General features: G+C 42.9%; 1 protein-coding gene across 4 annotated transcripts in view; it reads left to right on the top strand.

Moving 5' to 3' along the window:
- Positions 1 to 12,357, top strand: part of JAK1 (Janus kinase 1) — a 62,639-nt gene that overhangs the window by 13,746 nt on the left and 36,536 nt on the right. The window contains exon 1 of one of the 4 annotated variants that reach the window (XM_055724523.1): positions 9,622 to 9,690. The exons of the other annotated variants lie outside the window; for them this stretch is intronic. The gene's annotated coding sequence lies outside the window, so the exon portion shown is untranslated. Of the gene's footprint in view, positions 1 to 9,621; positions 9,691 to 12,357 lie in introns of those variants that run through there. 4 annotated transcript variants of the gene reach the window in all.

Below are 12,357 nucleotides of genomic sequence, written 5' to 3'. Positions count from 1 at the left end.
TCAGGATAGTGATTCTCCTTCTGCATTTTCTTTTCCCTTGATGTCTGAAAAAGCCACTCAACCCCTAAAGAAATATACTATTGTTGTTTTGTCAATGAGAAGTGAAGATGTAATAAAAACTTGACATAACTTCTGAAGGATATATATGCTGATTAACTACATGAAGTTGCTTTGCTACCACTGGCTTCTCTCCTTCCTTTTGTCATTTTCTTTCTGATCTCTTTTAAGGCATGAGCATAAAAATTAAGTTATTTGGGTCAGTGAATATTACTGCAGATCTGGCAAAGACTTTGCTCTACATGATTTTTAAGCACATAAAAATAGTTCTGGAGGGCTAGTTATTTATATAAAATATACAGGATCACATATTGCCACCTATAGTGTATATGTAGTATTAAACAGATTGTAACTGATAGCTGATTAGCCTGATTAGTCTTGATTAAATTGTACATAGAATCATAGAATTGCAGAATGGTTTGGTTTGGAAGGGACCTTGAAGGCCATCTAGTTCCAATCCCCTGCCACTCTTCAGGGATACCTTCTGCTAGACCACGTAGCTCTAAACCCCATCCAGCCTGGCCTTGAACCCTGCCAGGGATGGGGCATCTGCAGCTGCTCTGGGCAACCTGCTCCACTGCCCTCACAGTAAAGAATTTCTTCCTAATATCTACCCTAAGTCTACCCTTTTTTAGTTTAATACATCTATTATGAAGGTTTTGTAATGGCTTTTCCGTTCCTCTCTGATGTTTTGATGGTAAATGTACAGTTGAAGTATAAAAGTTACAAACTTAACTGTGTGGAAATTCCCTATATGTAACCACTAGTTCCTGTAAACTCCAGTAAATAAGACTAAGGCTTGCTTTAGAAGGGTTTTTCTCTGATTTTTTGGGTGGTTTGAACAAAGACTGCCAGAGAGACTGCATTCAGAAAGCCTGTCCACCCAACTTGCGGGTTTCTAGGAGGATGATCTTGTTAGAGGGCGTCTCTGTGTGGCTGCAGCTAGGAGGGAGAGAGGGTAAGGTATTTTGTGAAGCGAGATGCTTGGTAGTTGCCTGTCAGACTTTTTGAGACTGATTTAAGCATGACAGCCCTTTAATTTCTAGTCTTTTTTGATGTTGGCTTTCAGTCCTTTTGCAGCATAATCCTGTGAATCATTTACTTAGAAATGATCACTGAAGGCTGAAAAAACATGTAGAAAATTCTGATGAAACCTTAGTGTTGAGTATTGATGCATGTGACCCCTCCATCCTGGACATCTCAGTTAGCAGTGGCGTTGTCCAGTATGTAAAATAAGAGATGTTACGGTCAGCATGTGGAAGGTAGATAAGGCAAGAGGTACTTGGGGTGAGTCATAGACAGTTGAGTCAGTGTTAAAAGCAATTGAACAAGAGTGCCCCTGCTATTTTTAATATTTGCTTACTCACATTTACTGTACTAAGCTCTTTACAGGAAAGGCAGTTAAAAGCTGTAATAAGGTCTTAAAGCTACTTTTAATGGCAACAGCTTATTTTATTGATTTGGACTGACGTCTTCAGTCCTGCCTTTTCAGAGATTTTTAGTTCTTAGCATAATTCTTGCTCTGCTTGATGCTTCCAGAAGTACTGCAGTCCAGTATTCACAGCATTGCATCTAGACCTATGTGAATAAATTGGCAGAGGCCAAACCTTACAACCAGATCAGCAGTGGCACAACTGAAGCGATGAAGAGAGGTGGTGATGGAGTAGCTTGATAGTACATAGAGGTGCTTTTATATCTCATGAAGTGGAAGTCTCTTTCATAAGGGACTTGATTTAATATAGTAAAAAAAATATTCCTGGGTTTTAGCCACTATGGAATATAAAAGTCACAGCTTTTCTTTTGTAGAAGCCTGCTTGCAATTTACATAATCATTAGGGTGCTGCCCTTCCCCAGACAGCAGCATGTTCAGTTCGTGGATCTCTGATGACCCGTAAGCTGCACCCCTGATGCCCTTCTTTACAGATAGGGATAGTCTCTTCTTTACAGCGCTGACGGCTGTATTTGCAGGAGGAAGAAGTTTAGGAGGTTGCTTGGGGTGCACATGTGTGTCATGGAGTTCGGTGGTGGCTTCCTGTTTACTGCTGCTGAGTGAGGATTTGGGCTTGGGCCAGAGAAGGTGCAAGAGTGTGGCTTGTGGATTTGCTGTTACACTGGTTTGCCCCTGCCTCTCCCCCACCCTCCCTCTCACTAGCAAGATGTTGCAGAAATTACTGTAGCCATGGGTTGGGTTGTTTCTGCAGAGCAGCCGCAGAATCAATATGCTGGCTGGAAGTCGCTTTCTTTTCAGGCTGTTGAAAAAATTTCCCAGTATGCAGCCAAGTTCCTTGAGCTTCGTGTTGGCACTGGAGCGGGGGAGGGAGATTGGGGTGACAGTTCTTCAGACCAGAGACTCTTCAGTTGAGTGTGGATAAACTGCGCCTGCTTGAGCTGTTGGAGCAGAGATAACTGTTGTTATCAGTCTCTTGGGAAGAAAGGCTGACTGCGGCACGTCCAGCTAGTATCTTGGGACTCGTCAGTGGGGAGGGGAGCGAAGCAAGACGGAATGATTTCTTGGTGTCGAGTCACAGCAGCAGCGTAATGGTTCTGCATCCAAAGCTGCTGTTGTGAGAGAGGCATCGGAAGAGAGGGAGGGAGAACTGCAGCTAAGCAATGTCCGCTGCTGTGTGCTCAAAAGAGCTGAAATAAAATTATACCTGGACTGAAAAGTGAATTGGCTGTAAACTTTTATGAAACTGCTCCTGGCCAAAACTGAACATTCAGAAACAGTGAGCTACTGTAAATTTTCATAATATAAAGACAGTACTGGGAATGCAGATAGGTTCCTGAAAATGAGGATAGTACTCCTCTCATAATTTTTGTCTTTGAACAGACCTTGTAGCTGTGCTCTGAAGAGTGCCACTCGGTATTCTGAAATATAGAGTATATATTACTCACACTTTTTTTTTTTTTGTCTTTCATACACTGTATAAGACTCATAGGAGGATGATTTTGTTGTTGAGGGGAAGATCACCAAGTTACCAGGCAGCAGCTGCAGAAATGGGGCAAGCAAATGTTTTCTAAAAAGAGAAATCAGTGAACTGTAAATAAACATGACATTATTCAGCCCTACCAGAAGTTTATAGAAGAGTTAAGTTGGATTGGTAAACCAGAAGAGGTTTAAGACTTTCTAGGCAGAAAAGTATTTGGACTGCCAGGTTGAAGTTGTTGTGCAGGTTGAGATTCTGTGCGTTGTCACACCTCTATGTCAAATGCTAAGCGTAGTAGAGTCTGTCTGGGTACGGATGGGTGTAAAGGCCAGCTTTAGTCATTCTGGGACCAAACCATCAGCGATTAAGATAATTGTGCAATCTGCAGTACAAATTCTGAAATTCGTAACCCAAACAAGACTTCCTAAGAAAAGAAAAAGTCCCACTGCTCACCATTGTACATTAAAGCCACCGACATGTCTTACCACCTTTGAACCACTGTTGGCCCAGCTCTGAGGTAAACATGTAAAATTTGCTCCTATTTAGCTGGTTAGTTAAAAATAGCATATGTATTTGTCCAGGAGATTGAATGAATTGAGTGTAAATATTTAGTTTGCTTTACAGGGCGATACGAGGACATAGCTCGTAGTTGACAAAGACTCACACCAGTAATTCTCTTAATTGTAAGAAGTACACTATGTCAAGCCATAGCATTCACAATTAAACTGGATAGTGGAAATTTGGTAGAGAACTTGCTGAAAATAATTGTTAGAACTTCAGTTGGTTGAAAAAGTCTGTAATTACTGATACAGTGTCTTGAAACACTGTACTGCTGTGCTCAGATTATCAATTCAGGTATGTGCAAGCTGGGGAAACACTGAAATCTGTGTTAATAGGTGGTGATGGAGCAGCAGACTGCATTTATGGGTTCCTTCTCAGCCCCATGTTCCCGCAGAATAGACTGCTTGTGGCAAAGTCAGTCTGTGCTTAAACTAAATAGTTGGTTGCTTTAGTTGTCTCAGGAGATAAAACTGATACTGGAAGAATATCAGGGTGTTCTTGTATTTCAAGCAGAAAACAACTGTTAGATAAGACTTTTAACTGCAGCAGTTGGCAGCCTGGCCTTCATAACGTCACAGCTGTCCCATATTCTGAACTCCTGTGGGAGAATCAATATGAAACTATGAAGGATGTGTGCTGTCTTAGTATCCAGAGACCACCTGAGGTATGACTGACATCATGCTTGCATTGAAAGGAGCAGTTGATTACTCTGTTGTATGTGTGTGTGCATCTAAGTGAAAAAGCAGCCAGCACCATCTATAGGGATGAACACAGGAGGCCAGAAGAGTGAAGGAGGAGCATCTGACCCTACTGTTGGAGAGCCACTGCAGTTCAGATGCTGCTTTTTTAGTCAGCAAAGGGAAGCACAAGGATCCTTGTTATCCAGCAGAGCTTGAGTTGTCTGCTCAGACAACTTTCTAAATAGCTTAATTTGGATTTCACGGATTGGCTTCCCTTGTTTCAAGTGGCTTCTGCCAATTTACTTGTATTCGGTGATTCTTAGGCAGAAAAGAGCCTGCAGCTCTGAAAAATGGTGATTTTTTTTCCAGTCTTTGTTGCGTTTGAGATCACAGAAAAAGGATTTAGGGTGAGATCTGTACCATGTCATGTCTTTATCAACTTTGCAGGTGATATCTAGGGCTTAACTCCTCTTTTTAAAGTAAAGTAGGCAATGTAAGGATTCATTAAAGCCTGAGAATATAAAAGTAATTGCAAGCAAACAAGTATATCCTGGGGAGAGTCTGCTCATCCAGCTTTTGAATCTCTAGTTTAAAGAGAAAAGCTTAGATGCAGATGTCTGAGATCCCTTCTCAGTTAGAAGAAAGATTCAGAAAATTCATCTGACCTACTTCAGATTTGCATCTTGGGCTTAATTGTCCAGATTGACAATGAGAGGAGCATACAGTGTCTAGGTCAAAGGCAGACATCTGAATTTAGGCAGATATACGGAAAACTGGGCAACGTACAAGTATTGCCAGGGTCCTCTCTCAGCTCTGGCTGGGAAACCTGTTTTGAGCACAGCTTCTTTCTTAACAAACCATTTGCCTGAGGCTGAGATGAATAAAGGTCAGTGCAAACTAATTTTTCAGCTGTTAACCTGTGCGTCTCATTTGTGGGAGAAGAGGTGTAACTGTGCTTGGCTTTTTGGAGAGAAGAGATGAGAGCTTATCCCAGTGCTTTTCAGGCAGAGACTAAAAATAAGCCAGTTTTGAGTTTCATCACTGTGATCCTTTTTCTCTAAAGGTCGGTGTATACACCATTTTCCGTACTCTTCTATTTTCTGCACACTTGCAGCTACTCCTGGCTGGCGTTTGAGATGAATGAAACAAGGCATGAGAAGTCCTTGGTGGTAAGGCTACAGGGTGTAGCACAGCAGTCCTTGCAGAGGGACCTTGCAGGTGAGCTGACCTGCTGCCTGCCCCAAGAAGCTCTAACTTTGGTGAAATGGTGAGGAGAAAAAAAAATAAGCTGAAAATAAATCCATAAAATGGACTGGATGGAATTAGAAGAGGTATTTCAGTGTTGTGTCCCATTTTGCTTCAGACGAGCCAATTAACTAGTCACAGTTCCTTCCTCTGACTAATAGGGATAAATGTGTTTACAGCTAACCATTAATATAGGTGCACTCTGGTGATTAGTCAATAATAAAAAGTAATTGCTATGTGTGTTTATCCCAACAGATGAGCAATAAAGAACTGTATTTCCCACTTGTATTAAAAATTACGTCTTAATGACAATAAATCTTTCTCATCTCCAGTCATATACATACTTTTGAAATATACACACGGGTATGAGCATGCCAGTGGATATATACTGCACTGTTGAGAAGTAGTTATTTAAATTAAAAGCTAAAAAAATACAATTAGATTCAAATAGCGATGTCAGAACATGACTTTGCTTCTCCTTTCTGGGGGCTGATCTTCCTTCTGGTCTTTGTCATGCTGGTGGGAACCAGTAGGAAATGCCTTTTAAATGCATTTAATACATTTAATGGAGTAGTGAAGTGTGAGAAAGCAGGCAGTCTGCTGGTGCAGTGCTGCCTTGTTTCCCGCTGGCATTTCCTGAATGCCCATCCCTGCTGCAACCCCTTGGGTTTGGTTCTGGGAGATTTCTCTTGAGCCAAGCGAAAACCCAATGAAGAGTTGGTAACTGAGCAAAATACGCCTTGTTAGTTTGTTTCCACGTGCATGGATAAGAAAATAAATGTCTGGAGAATGACATTAGGACTTGTTAGCTAAAGTGATGGTGAACTATCTGCAGAGACCATTCCTATTCTGAAACCCACCTACTCATATGTATCCTGACCTCTACATCCAGCCTTTGCTTTTCAGGAGAGGTCTGAAAGCAAGTTTGAGCCACTTTGTGGTCCTCACAGTTTGGTGAGTAGATCTTCTGTGAGCATGCAGCTGTCTTGTGCAGGCATATTGGTCTTGTCCCCAGGCGTCATGCATGGAGGCAGAGGTGGGACTGTCAGAGGCCTTTTCCTTGTGTTGGCTGGTTTTAGAGCATGAAATGCTAAGCTAGTCACTCTCTTCCTGCTGTTTGAAGCTTAGAACATTTTTTCTAGACACAGCGAACCAGTGTCGTCCAATATGGGAACTTTTTGGGTCGGAAAACACCATACTATTCACTCTCCATTGAGCATGTCTCTTGTATACCTATGTGGCTAGATACAGATTTTTATATATTTTTTTTGCCTTACTGTTTATTGGAGCATTAACCTGAATGCCTTCAGTTTTTAAATAATAGCTCCTCCTAGCCACATCTGCCATCATTAGAACATTTACCCTCTATTTGTCAACTGTTTTAGCACTACTGAGCACAGTAGTACACCTTTTATTTCCAAACATGGTGACTGCCATATGCTGTAGTGAGAAGAATGAAGCCCAGTATATCAGAAAGCAAAAGATTCTTCAAAATACACTAGTTAATAGGTATAGTAAGACAAGGTTGAAATGTTACCTTGACTAACTCTCCATTAGTTTCCTAGCCAGTGTATTGGATTTTCAACGTTCTGGATGGCATTGGCATAGCTACTGTGGAGCTCATGTCTTTCTGTAAATTGGTCTTAGATGGCTGTGGCTTTCCACGGCAACATTTGCTAACTCTTTGTCAAGAAAAATCTGAATAGAAATTATCTCACAAGCAATGAAAAATGATCTGTTGATATGAAGGAGCAGTTTCCCCCTAGATGGAGGTATTGGTAGCTCACTGTCCAGGGTGCTCTGGTAGCCTGCATGATGTGTGACAATGTGCAGTGGGGTGGGCTGGCCAGTGGGATGGGCAGGGAAAGCTGGTGTTGCTCTGCTTACAGTCATACAGAGGAGAGCTACAAGCCGTTTTCAAATCTAAGTGGTGGTTTGCATGATGTAGCAGAAATCATAATGCCGCTTAAGAGGTGATGCTGCTTTTTGGTCTAGCGCTTCTAGCTTTCTAGACATGAAAGTGCAGTCAGGAGTTGAGCTTTTTTTTTTTTTTGCTGGTAGTAGGGCTACACACTGTGTAGACAGACCAGCTGGAGTTCCCTTGAGTCCTCAGTGAAGGAACACTGTGTGAGTGCTAGTGGTTAGTTGGTGTTGCCATATTCCTCCCTTATGCAGATACCGGGAGGAAGGAGGGTGAGAGAAAAACTGAAGCTAAGCTCTGTTTCTTCCTATTGCTGAGTTTCGCTCTGCCAGGTGGCAGGTTTTGCAGGAATTGGATTCTCACTGAAGGGCAGAGGTGCCACCTAAAAGTTCTTCGTTGTTGATGATGCATGTTTTTCTTTCTTGGTTTCAGTTGTTGTTTTGATTGCAGCATAGCCACACGCTGATCTGTGCAGTTAGGTTGAACTAACTGAAAGAAAGGTGTGCTGCCTCTGCTACTGGAGGTGTTTGGAGGATGAAGAGTTTGGTGACTTGTTTGGTGACTTTTGTTTGGTAGCTGTATGTAAGGCTGTACCTCAGAGTTTTTTGCTGAATTGGATTACCCTGTCTGTAAGACCAGAGGTGATCTGTGCTTAGATCTGAAATCCCATTGGAATTTTTTCATGTTGCCCTGTTCTTGTTCTGTTTTACTGTGTGCAATGCCCCTTACAGAGTTTTTATGACTTACAGGACCATGCAGCTACAGTTAGCACTTCCTCTGCTACTACTAGAGCTCCTGCTGGTTTAAGGAGATTTCTGCACTTCAAATCTCAGCTTTTTACTTTGTTGCATTGGAGCCATGTATATATAGTGCCTAGCAGAAAGGGCTTTATTTGAGACACTATCTTTAAACCTGAGACTGTTTTGTGCCATCTGGCTGTACCTTCTCCAACCAGAATTGCATGCAGTGTTCCAGCTGGGGCTACCAGCATTACAGTAGTGTGATTTTAACTTACTAAAGATGAGCAGAGAACACAGAGAGAGGGGTAAGGGACACTGAAGATGAAATTGCTCTTGCTGTCAGTAGCAAATTCAGAGTTTGCTATGAAATTGTATGGGTTTGTAACTATTTTATAGAAAGAATGTTTGTCAGTTAGGGGATGTCTTTGTTGGTGGTTTGCTCTGAACAGAGAAGCAAAGATAACTGGTAAAGTTTTGTTTGCTTTTGTTTATGTCTTGTTTTAAATGGTGAGCCCTTAGGAGTGAACTTTAACAATATCTTCTCACCACATTAAAAAGAAAAAAAAAGGCAAACCATCAAAAAACACTTACCAAAGTGCAAAGCCGCCACAGGAAGCATGAAACTACCAGAAATCTTTGTGAGTAAAGCAGTCTAGGGGATTCAGGTATCTTGCCATATGCAGAGTAGATGTTGACCACATTGGTAGAACTCTTTTAAGGCCCTTATAAGTGATTTAAGTGCGTTTGGCAACAAGTAAGTGACACTTATTTTTAAACCAGATAGAATGCAAGGAGTTGCCAGTGTTTCAGTTTGTTCTTCTGAGGACTGCGATGGTCAGCTTGAAGTTGCTCCTTGCCATCAGTAATTCCTGCTCCTCAGGGTGCCAGCACTGCTTCTGGGCAGCTCAGCCCCATTGCAGGATGATGCTGTGCAAGTTCCTCCTCTGGGGTAAAGAAATCTTGCAGTAGCAGAGCCTCCTCTCTCACCTGTTCCTCTTCAGAGGCCAGGTGACCTCCATGCGTGTGGTGGATGCTGACGGGGGACAGAGGGAGGGACATGAGGCATGCTTGCAGTCCCTCTTTGCTGTCACCATCGTAATGTGCAGCCTGTGCAGTTAGTGCTGCCCAGCTCTGGGGAGGAGGAAGCAGGGGGTGGAGAGAACTGGGACAAGAGCCTCCATTTTGTGATACAATTTGAAAATGAAAAAGGTTAAGAACATCTGTAGCTGCTCTCAAGGAAGTGGGTACAGGGCTGAAAACAGGGGAAATGACCGTGTGTGGTTGCTGGGCTGGTGGGGAGCCTTACTAGAGTGGTCTGTGAACAGCCAGTGAGTCTTGGAGGAGGGGAGCTTTGCAGCAGCTCTGTGGTCACCAAGATGTCCCAGCCCCTTCGCACGTTTTACATACTCTCAAACTAGAAAGCTGTAGCGTGTGAAGTCTGCCTACTCAGGCTGTTGGTATTTGGAGGAACTGTTGTTTCTAATTCTGTCATGTTAGAGGCTGCAGAGTGGGATGTAGGAGACCCAGTCTAGTTATCAATGCTGGCGCTGATTTGCTGGGTAAGTGGGCAAGTAATTGAATTTATCCTATTCTTCTATTCATTTGCAGAAGAGACACGCTGATAGTGTTTCTTCTGCTGTCTCATCAGTATTGGCTAGACATCAGCTACTTGTTTGTTTTGGTTTGTTTCTTACTAAAGATCTAAGACATGATCGGAAATCCGGGTGCTGTCATAATAAACCTAAGGTTGTTTTTTCCTTAAAAGCGAGTCAAATGTAGGATTCCATTGTTGAGGAGCACCAGTGGATTGTGGAGATGATCACTGTACCTGTTTTGCAACAGGGGAGTACAACCAGCCCCCTCCCAGGTACACTCAGTCTGAGTAATTACCCAGCTGAAGCTTGCTGAGTGTGGAACAGTGTGGTGCCAGAATGGCACGTCTAGGACCTGGGGTTTTCTCTTCTCTGCATGTACAGACTGCTGAGCAAATGAAATCAGTTAAGTGGATAAGGTAGAGATGGGATGGACCGTGGCTTATAAAAGACTGGGCTTGTGAGGAGGACGTGGAGGAGAGCCTGTACATGCATAGTGAGTCCCCAAATGTTAGGTTCCTTCATAAAACATTTCAGCATGGTGACATCTCTGAGATTTAAGGCTTGGGAGAGCAGGACAAAGAGACCTCTCTTGCTGCAGTCCAGTTAAAGAGGGGAGTTGTTCTGCAGTTAGACCTTCATCTGGAAGATGTGGATGATGAAAGTGCTTCACCTTCCTCCTGGTGGCTTTTCCTGCTTAGGAAACCTGCTGGTAGTTCCTAAATATGCAAGGAGCAAAGGGACCCTGAATTACTAGGTTGTTTTGTGAAGGAGGAAAGTAAGTGTTGAAGTTTGCAGAAATCCTGTCACAGTGGTGGGCAGTGAATCCCCCTTGTGCTTCTAAACCCCAGCACCATCCTGGCCAGACAGCTGCTCTTGCCACATATGTGCACGGCACAGTGACTTGTGTGATGATGTTAGCCCACTATAGTCTTCCAGTCAGCAGAGAATGCTGTATGTCTTGTAGTGGTTTTTCTTCTGTTCTGTGTTCATTTCCACCTTTGTCTTTCTGATGGATCTGTGCAGTGACTAGTGTGTTTTCCTCCCTTGGAAGAGGCAGAGCCGTTCCCTGGGGTTCAGCACCTCCTTGTAGTCCTTAGAGCTGTGCTGACTTTGGGCTTGGGCATACAACCAAAGACTCGTGAGTTGAAAGAGTTACTGTGTATCAGCAGTGCTCTCTGCCTGCCCCAGTTGTGAGGCACATTCTGTTAGCTTTCACTGAAGTTTTAGCTTTGAACTGGGGCACAAAGAGCACGTGCGTAGTCTTGCCACATTCAGTTCTAGTGACCTGACAAGGATCACTTGCCAGGTAAGCCCAGAAAGAGCAAGCTCTGCACACCCTTAAGACTTTCTCTTTCAAGAGAACGTAGATTTGGACGTCTTTACCACACTGACTGATTTTCCTGAAGATTTTTCCACACATCTGAACTGAACTTCAGGAAACCCCTTAAATCAGTGCAGTGCCACCAGGAAGAGGCCGCGTTTCCTGAAGATGTGCTTCATTGCTGGGAAGATGACGTGGGTCTTTGCCAGCAAACTTGCATCACATCTGAAAGGTGCAAACTGCTAGCTGTGTGCTAGCGCAGGGTCAGGTTGGGGACCATAGGTGAGTGGTGTGGAGGAGAGCATACAGGAAAGAAAAGGATCATTAATGCTGTGTCCCAGGCAGGAATAAAACCAGATTGTCCGTGTAAATCTGTTTAAGGGTGGAATCTCCCTTCAGTCCTATTAGCATCAGTCTTAGTAATAAAGCTCTTTTTCAGATGGTTGGCTTGTGGGAGGGGGGGGGGGGGGAAGAAGTTTCATCTATTTTGCATGTAATAGGCTTTGGAGTATTGGCTACATGGTAATTACATAACAATCATGTAATTGTTTGGTACGTTTCCACGGCTTGAAGCTTGATGTGTAAATAAGTTTGCCTCCAAGGAAATTGATACGGTTTTAGCTGAAAAGTGGTTAGTATGGACTATACAAGGATATAGTAACAGCTAGTAAGCTTCTCAAGAATTGTATGATTTAAAGTTGTTACTATACCAGAAATTGTGGATGACAAAGAATTAGGTACACATTTACAGTTTAGAAACAAGCTATAAAAATTGTTGGTTGCTGTAGAAGCCCAATCCATATCCAAAGGAACATCAGTCAGGCTGGAAAGATTAGGTAAGAAAGAACAGTGTGACTGTGTTTGTATGCATGCTGACGCATCTGCAACAGCCGTTACAGGTGGGACAGTAAAGGTGGTAGATTAACACGCAGCTTTCAGAGCAAGCTGAAAAACTTCTTCCCACATAGGTGACGTCACAAAATTCAGAGAAGTAGCTAAAATTGCAGTGGAAAAGCACAGGAAACAAGCATGGTTAGTTCTTGTAGTGTGACAATGAATTGAGTGGGTTTGTAAAGCGTTGGGTTTGGTCTGAAGCAGTCAGTAAGTGAACGCAACAGGAGTCTGCCTCCTCTGCTTTTCAGTTAGATTGCTAAAAATGGAAATATATAACATCTGTTAATATAAGCGTGCGAGTGATGAAGGCTGGCTGACATACCTGATCATATACACCCTGTTTTTCAGTTCTGAAGAACTTCGCTGCACCTAACTATTCTTGCTGAAAATTTCCATTACATGCACTCTCAGCCCAA

This window comes from Falco cherrug, chromosome 12 (genome assembly GCF_023634085.1).
Source record: "Falco cherrug isolate bFalChe1 chromosome 12, bFalChe1.pri, whole genome shotgun sequence".
Taxonomy (NCBI): Eukaryota; Metazoa; Chordata; class Aves; order Falconiformes; family Falconidae; genus Falco; species Falco cherrug.
The sequence above is the reverse complement of the archived record's forward strand: the minus strand, read 5'-3'. Positions and strand labels throughout refer to the sequence as shown.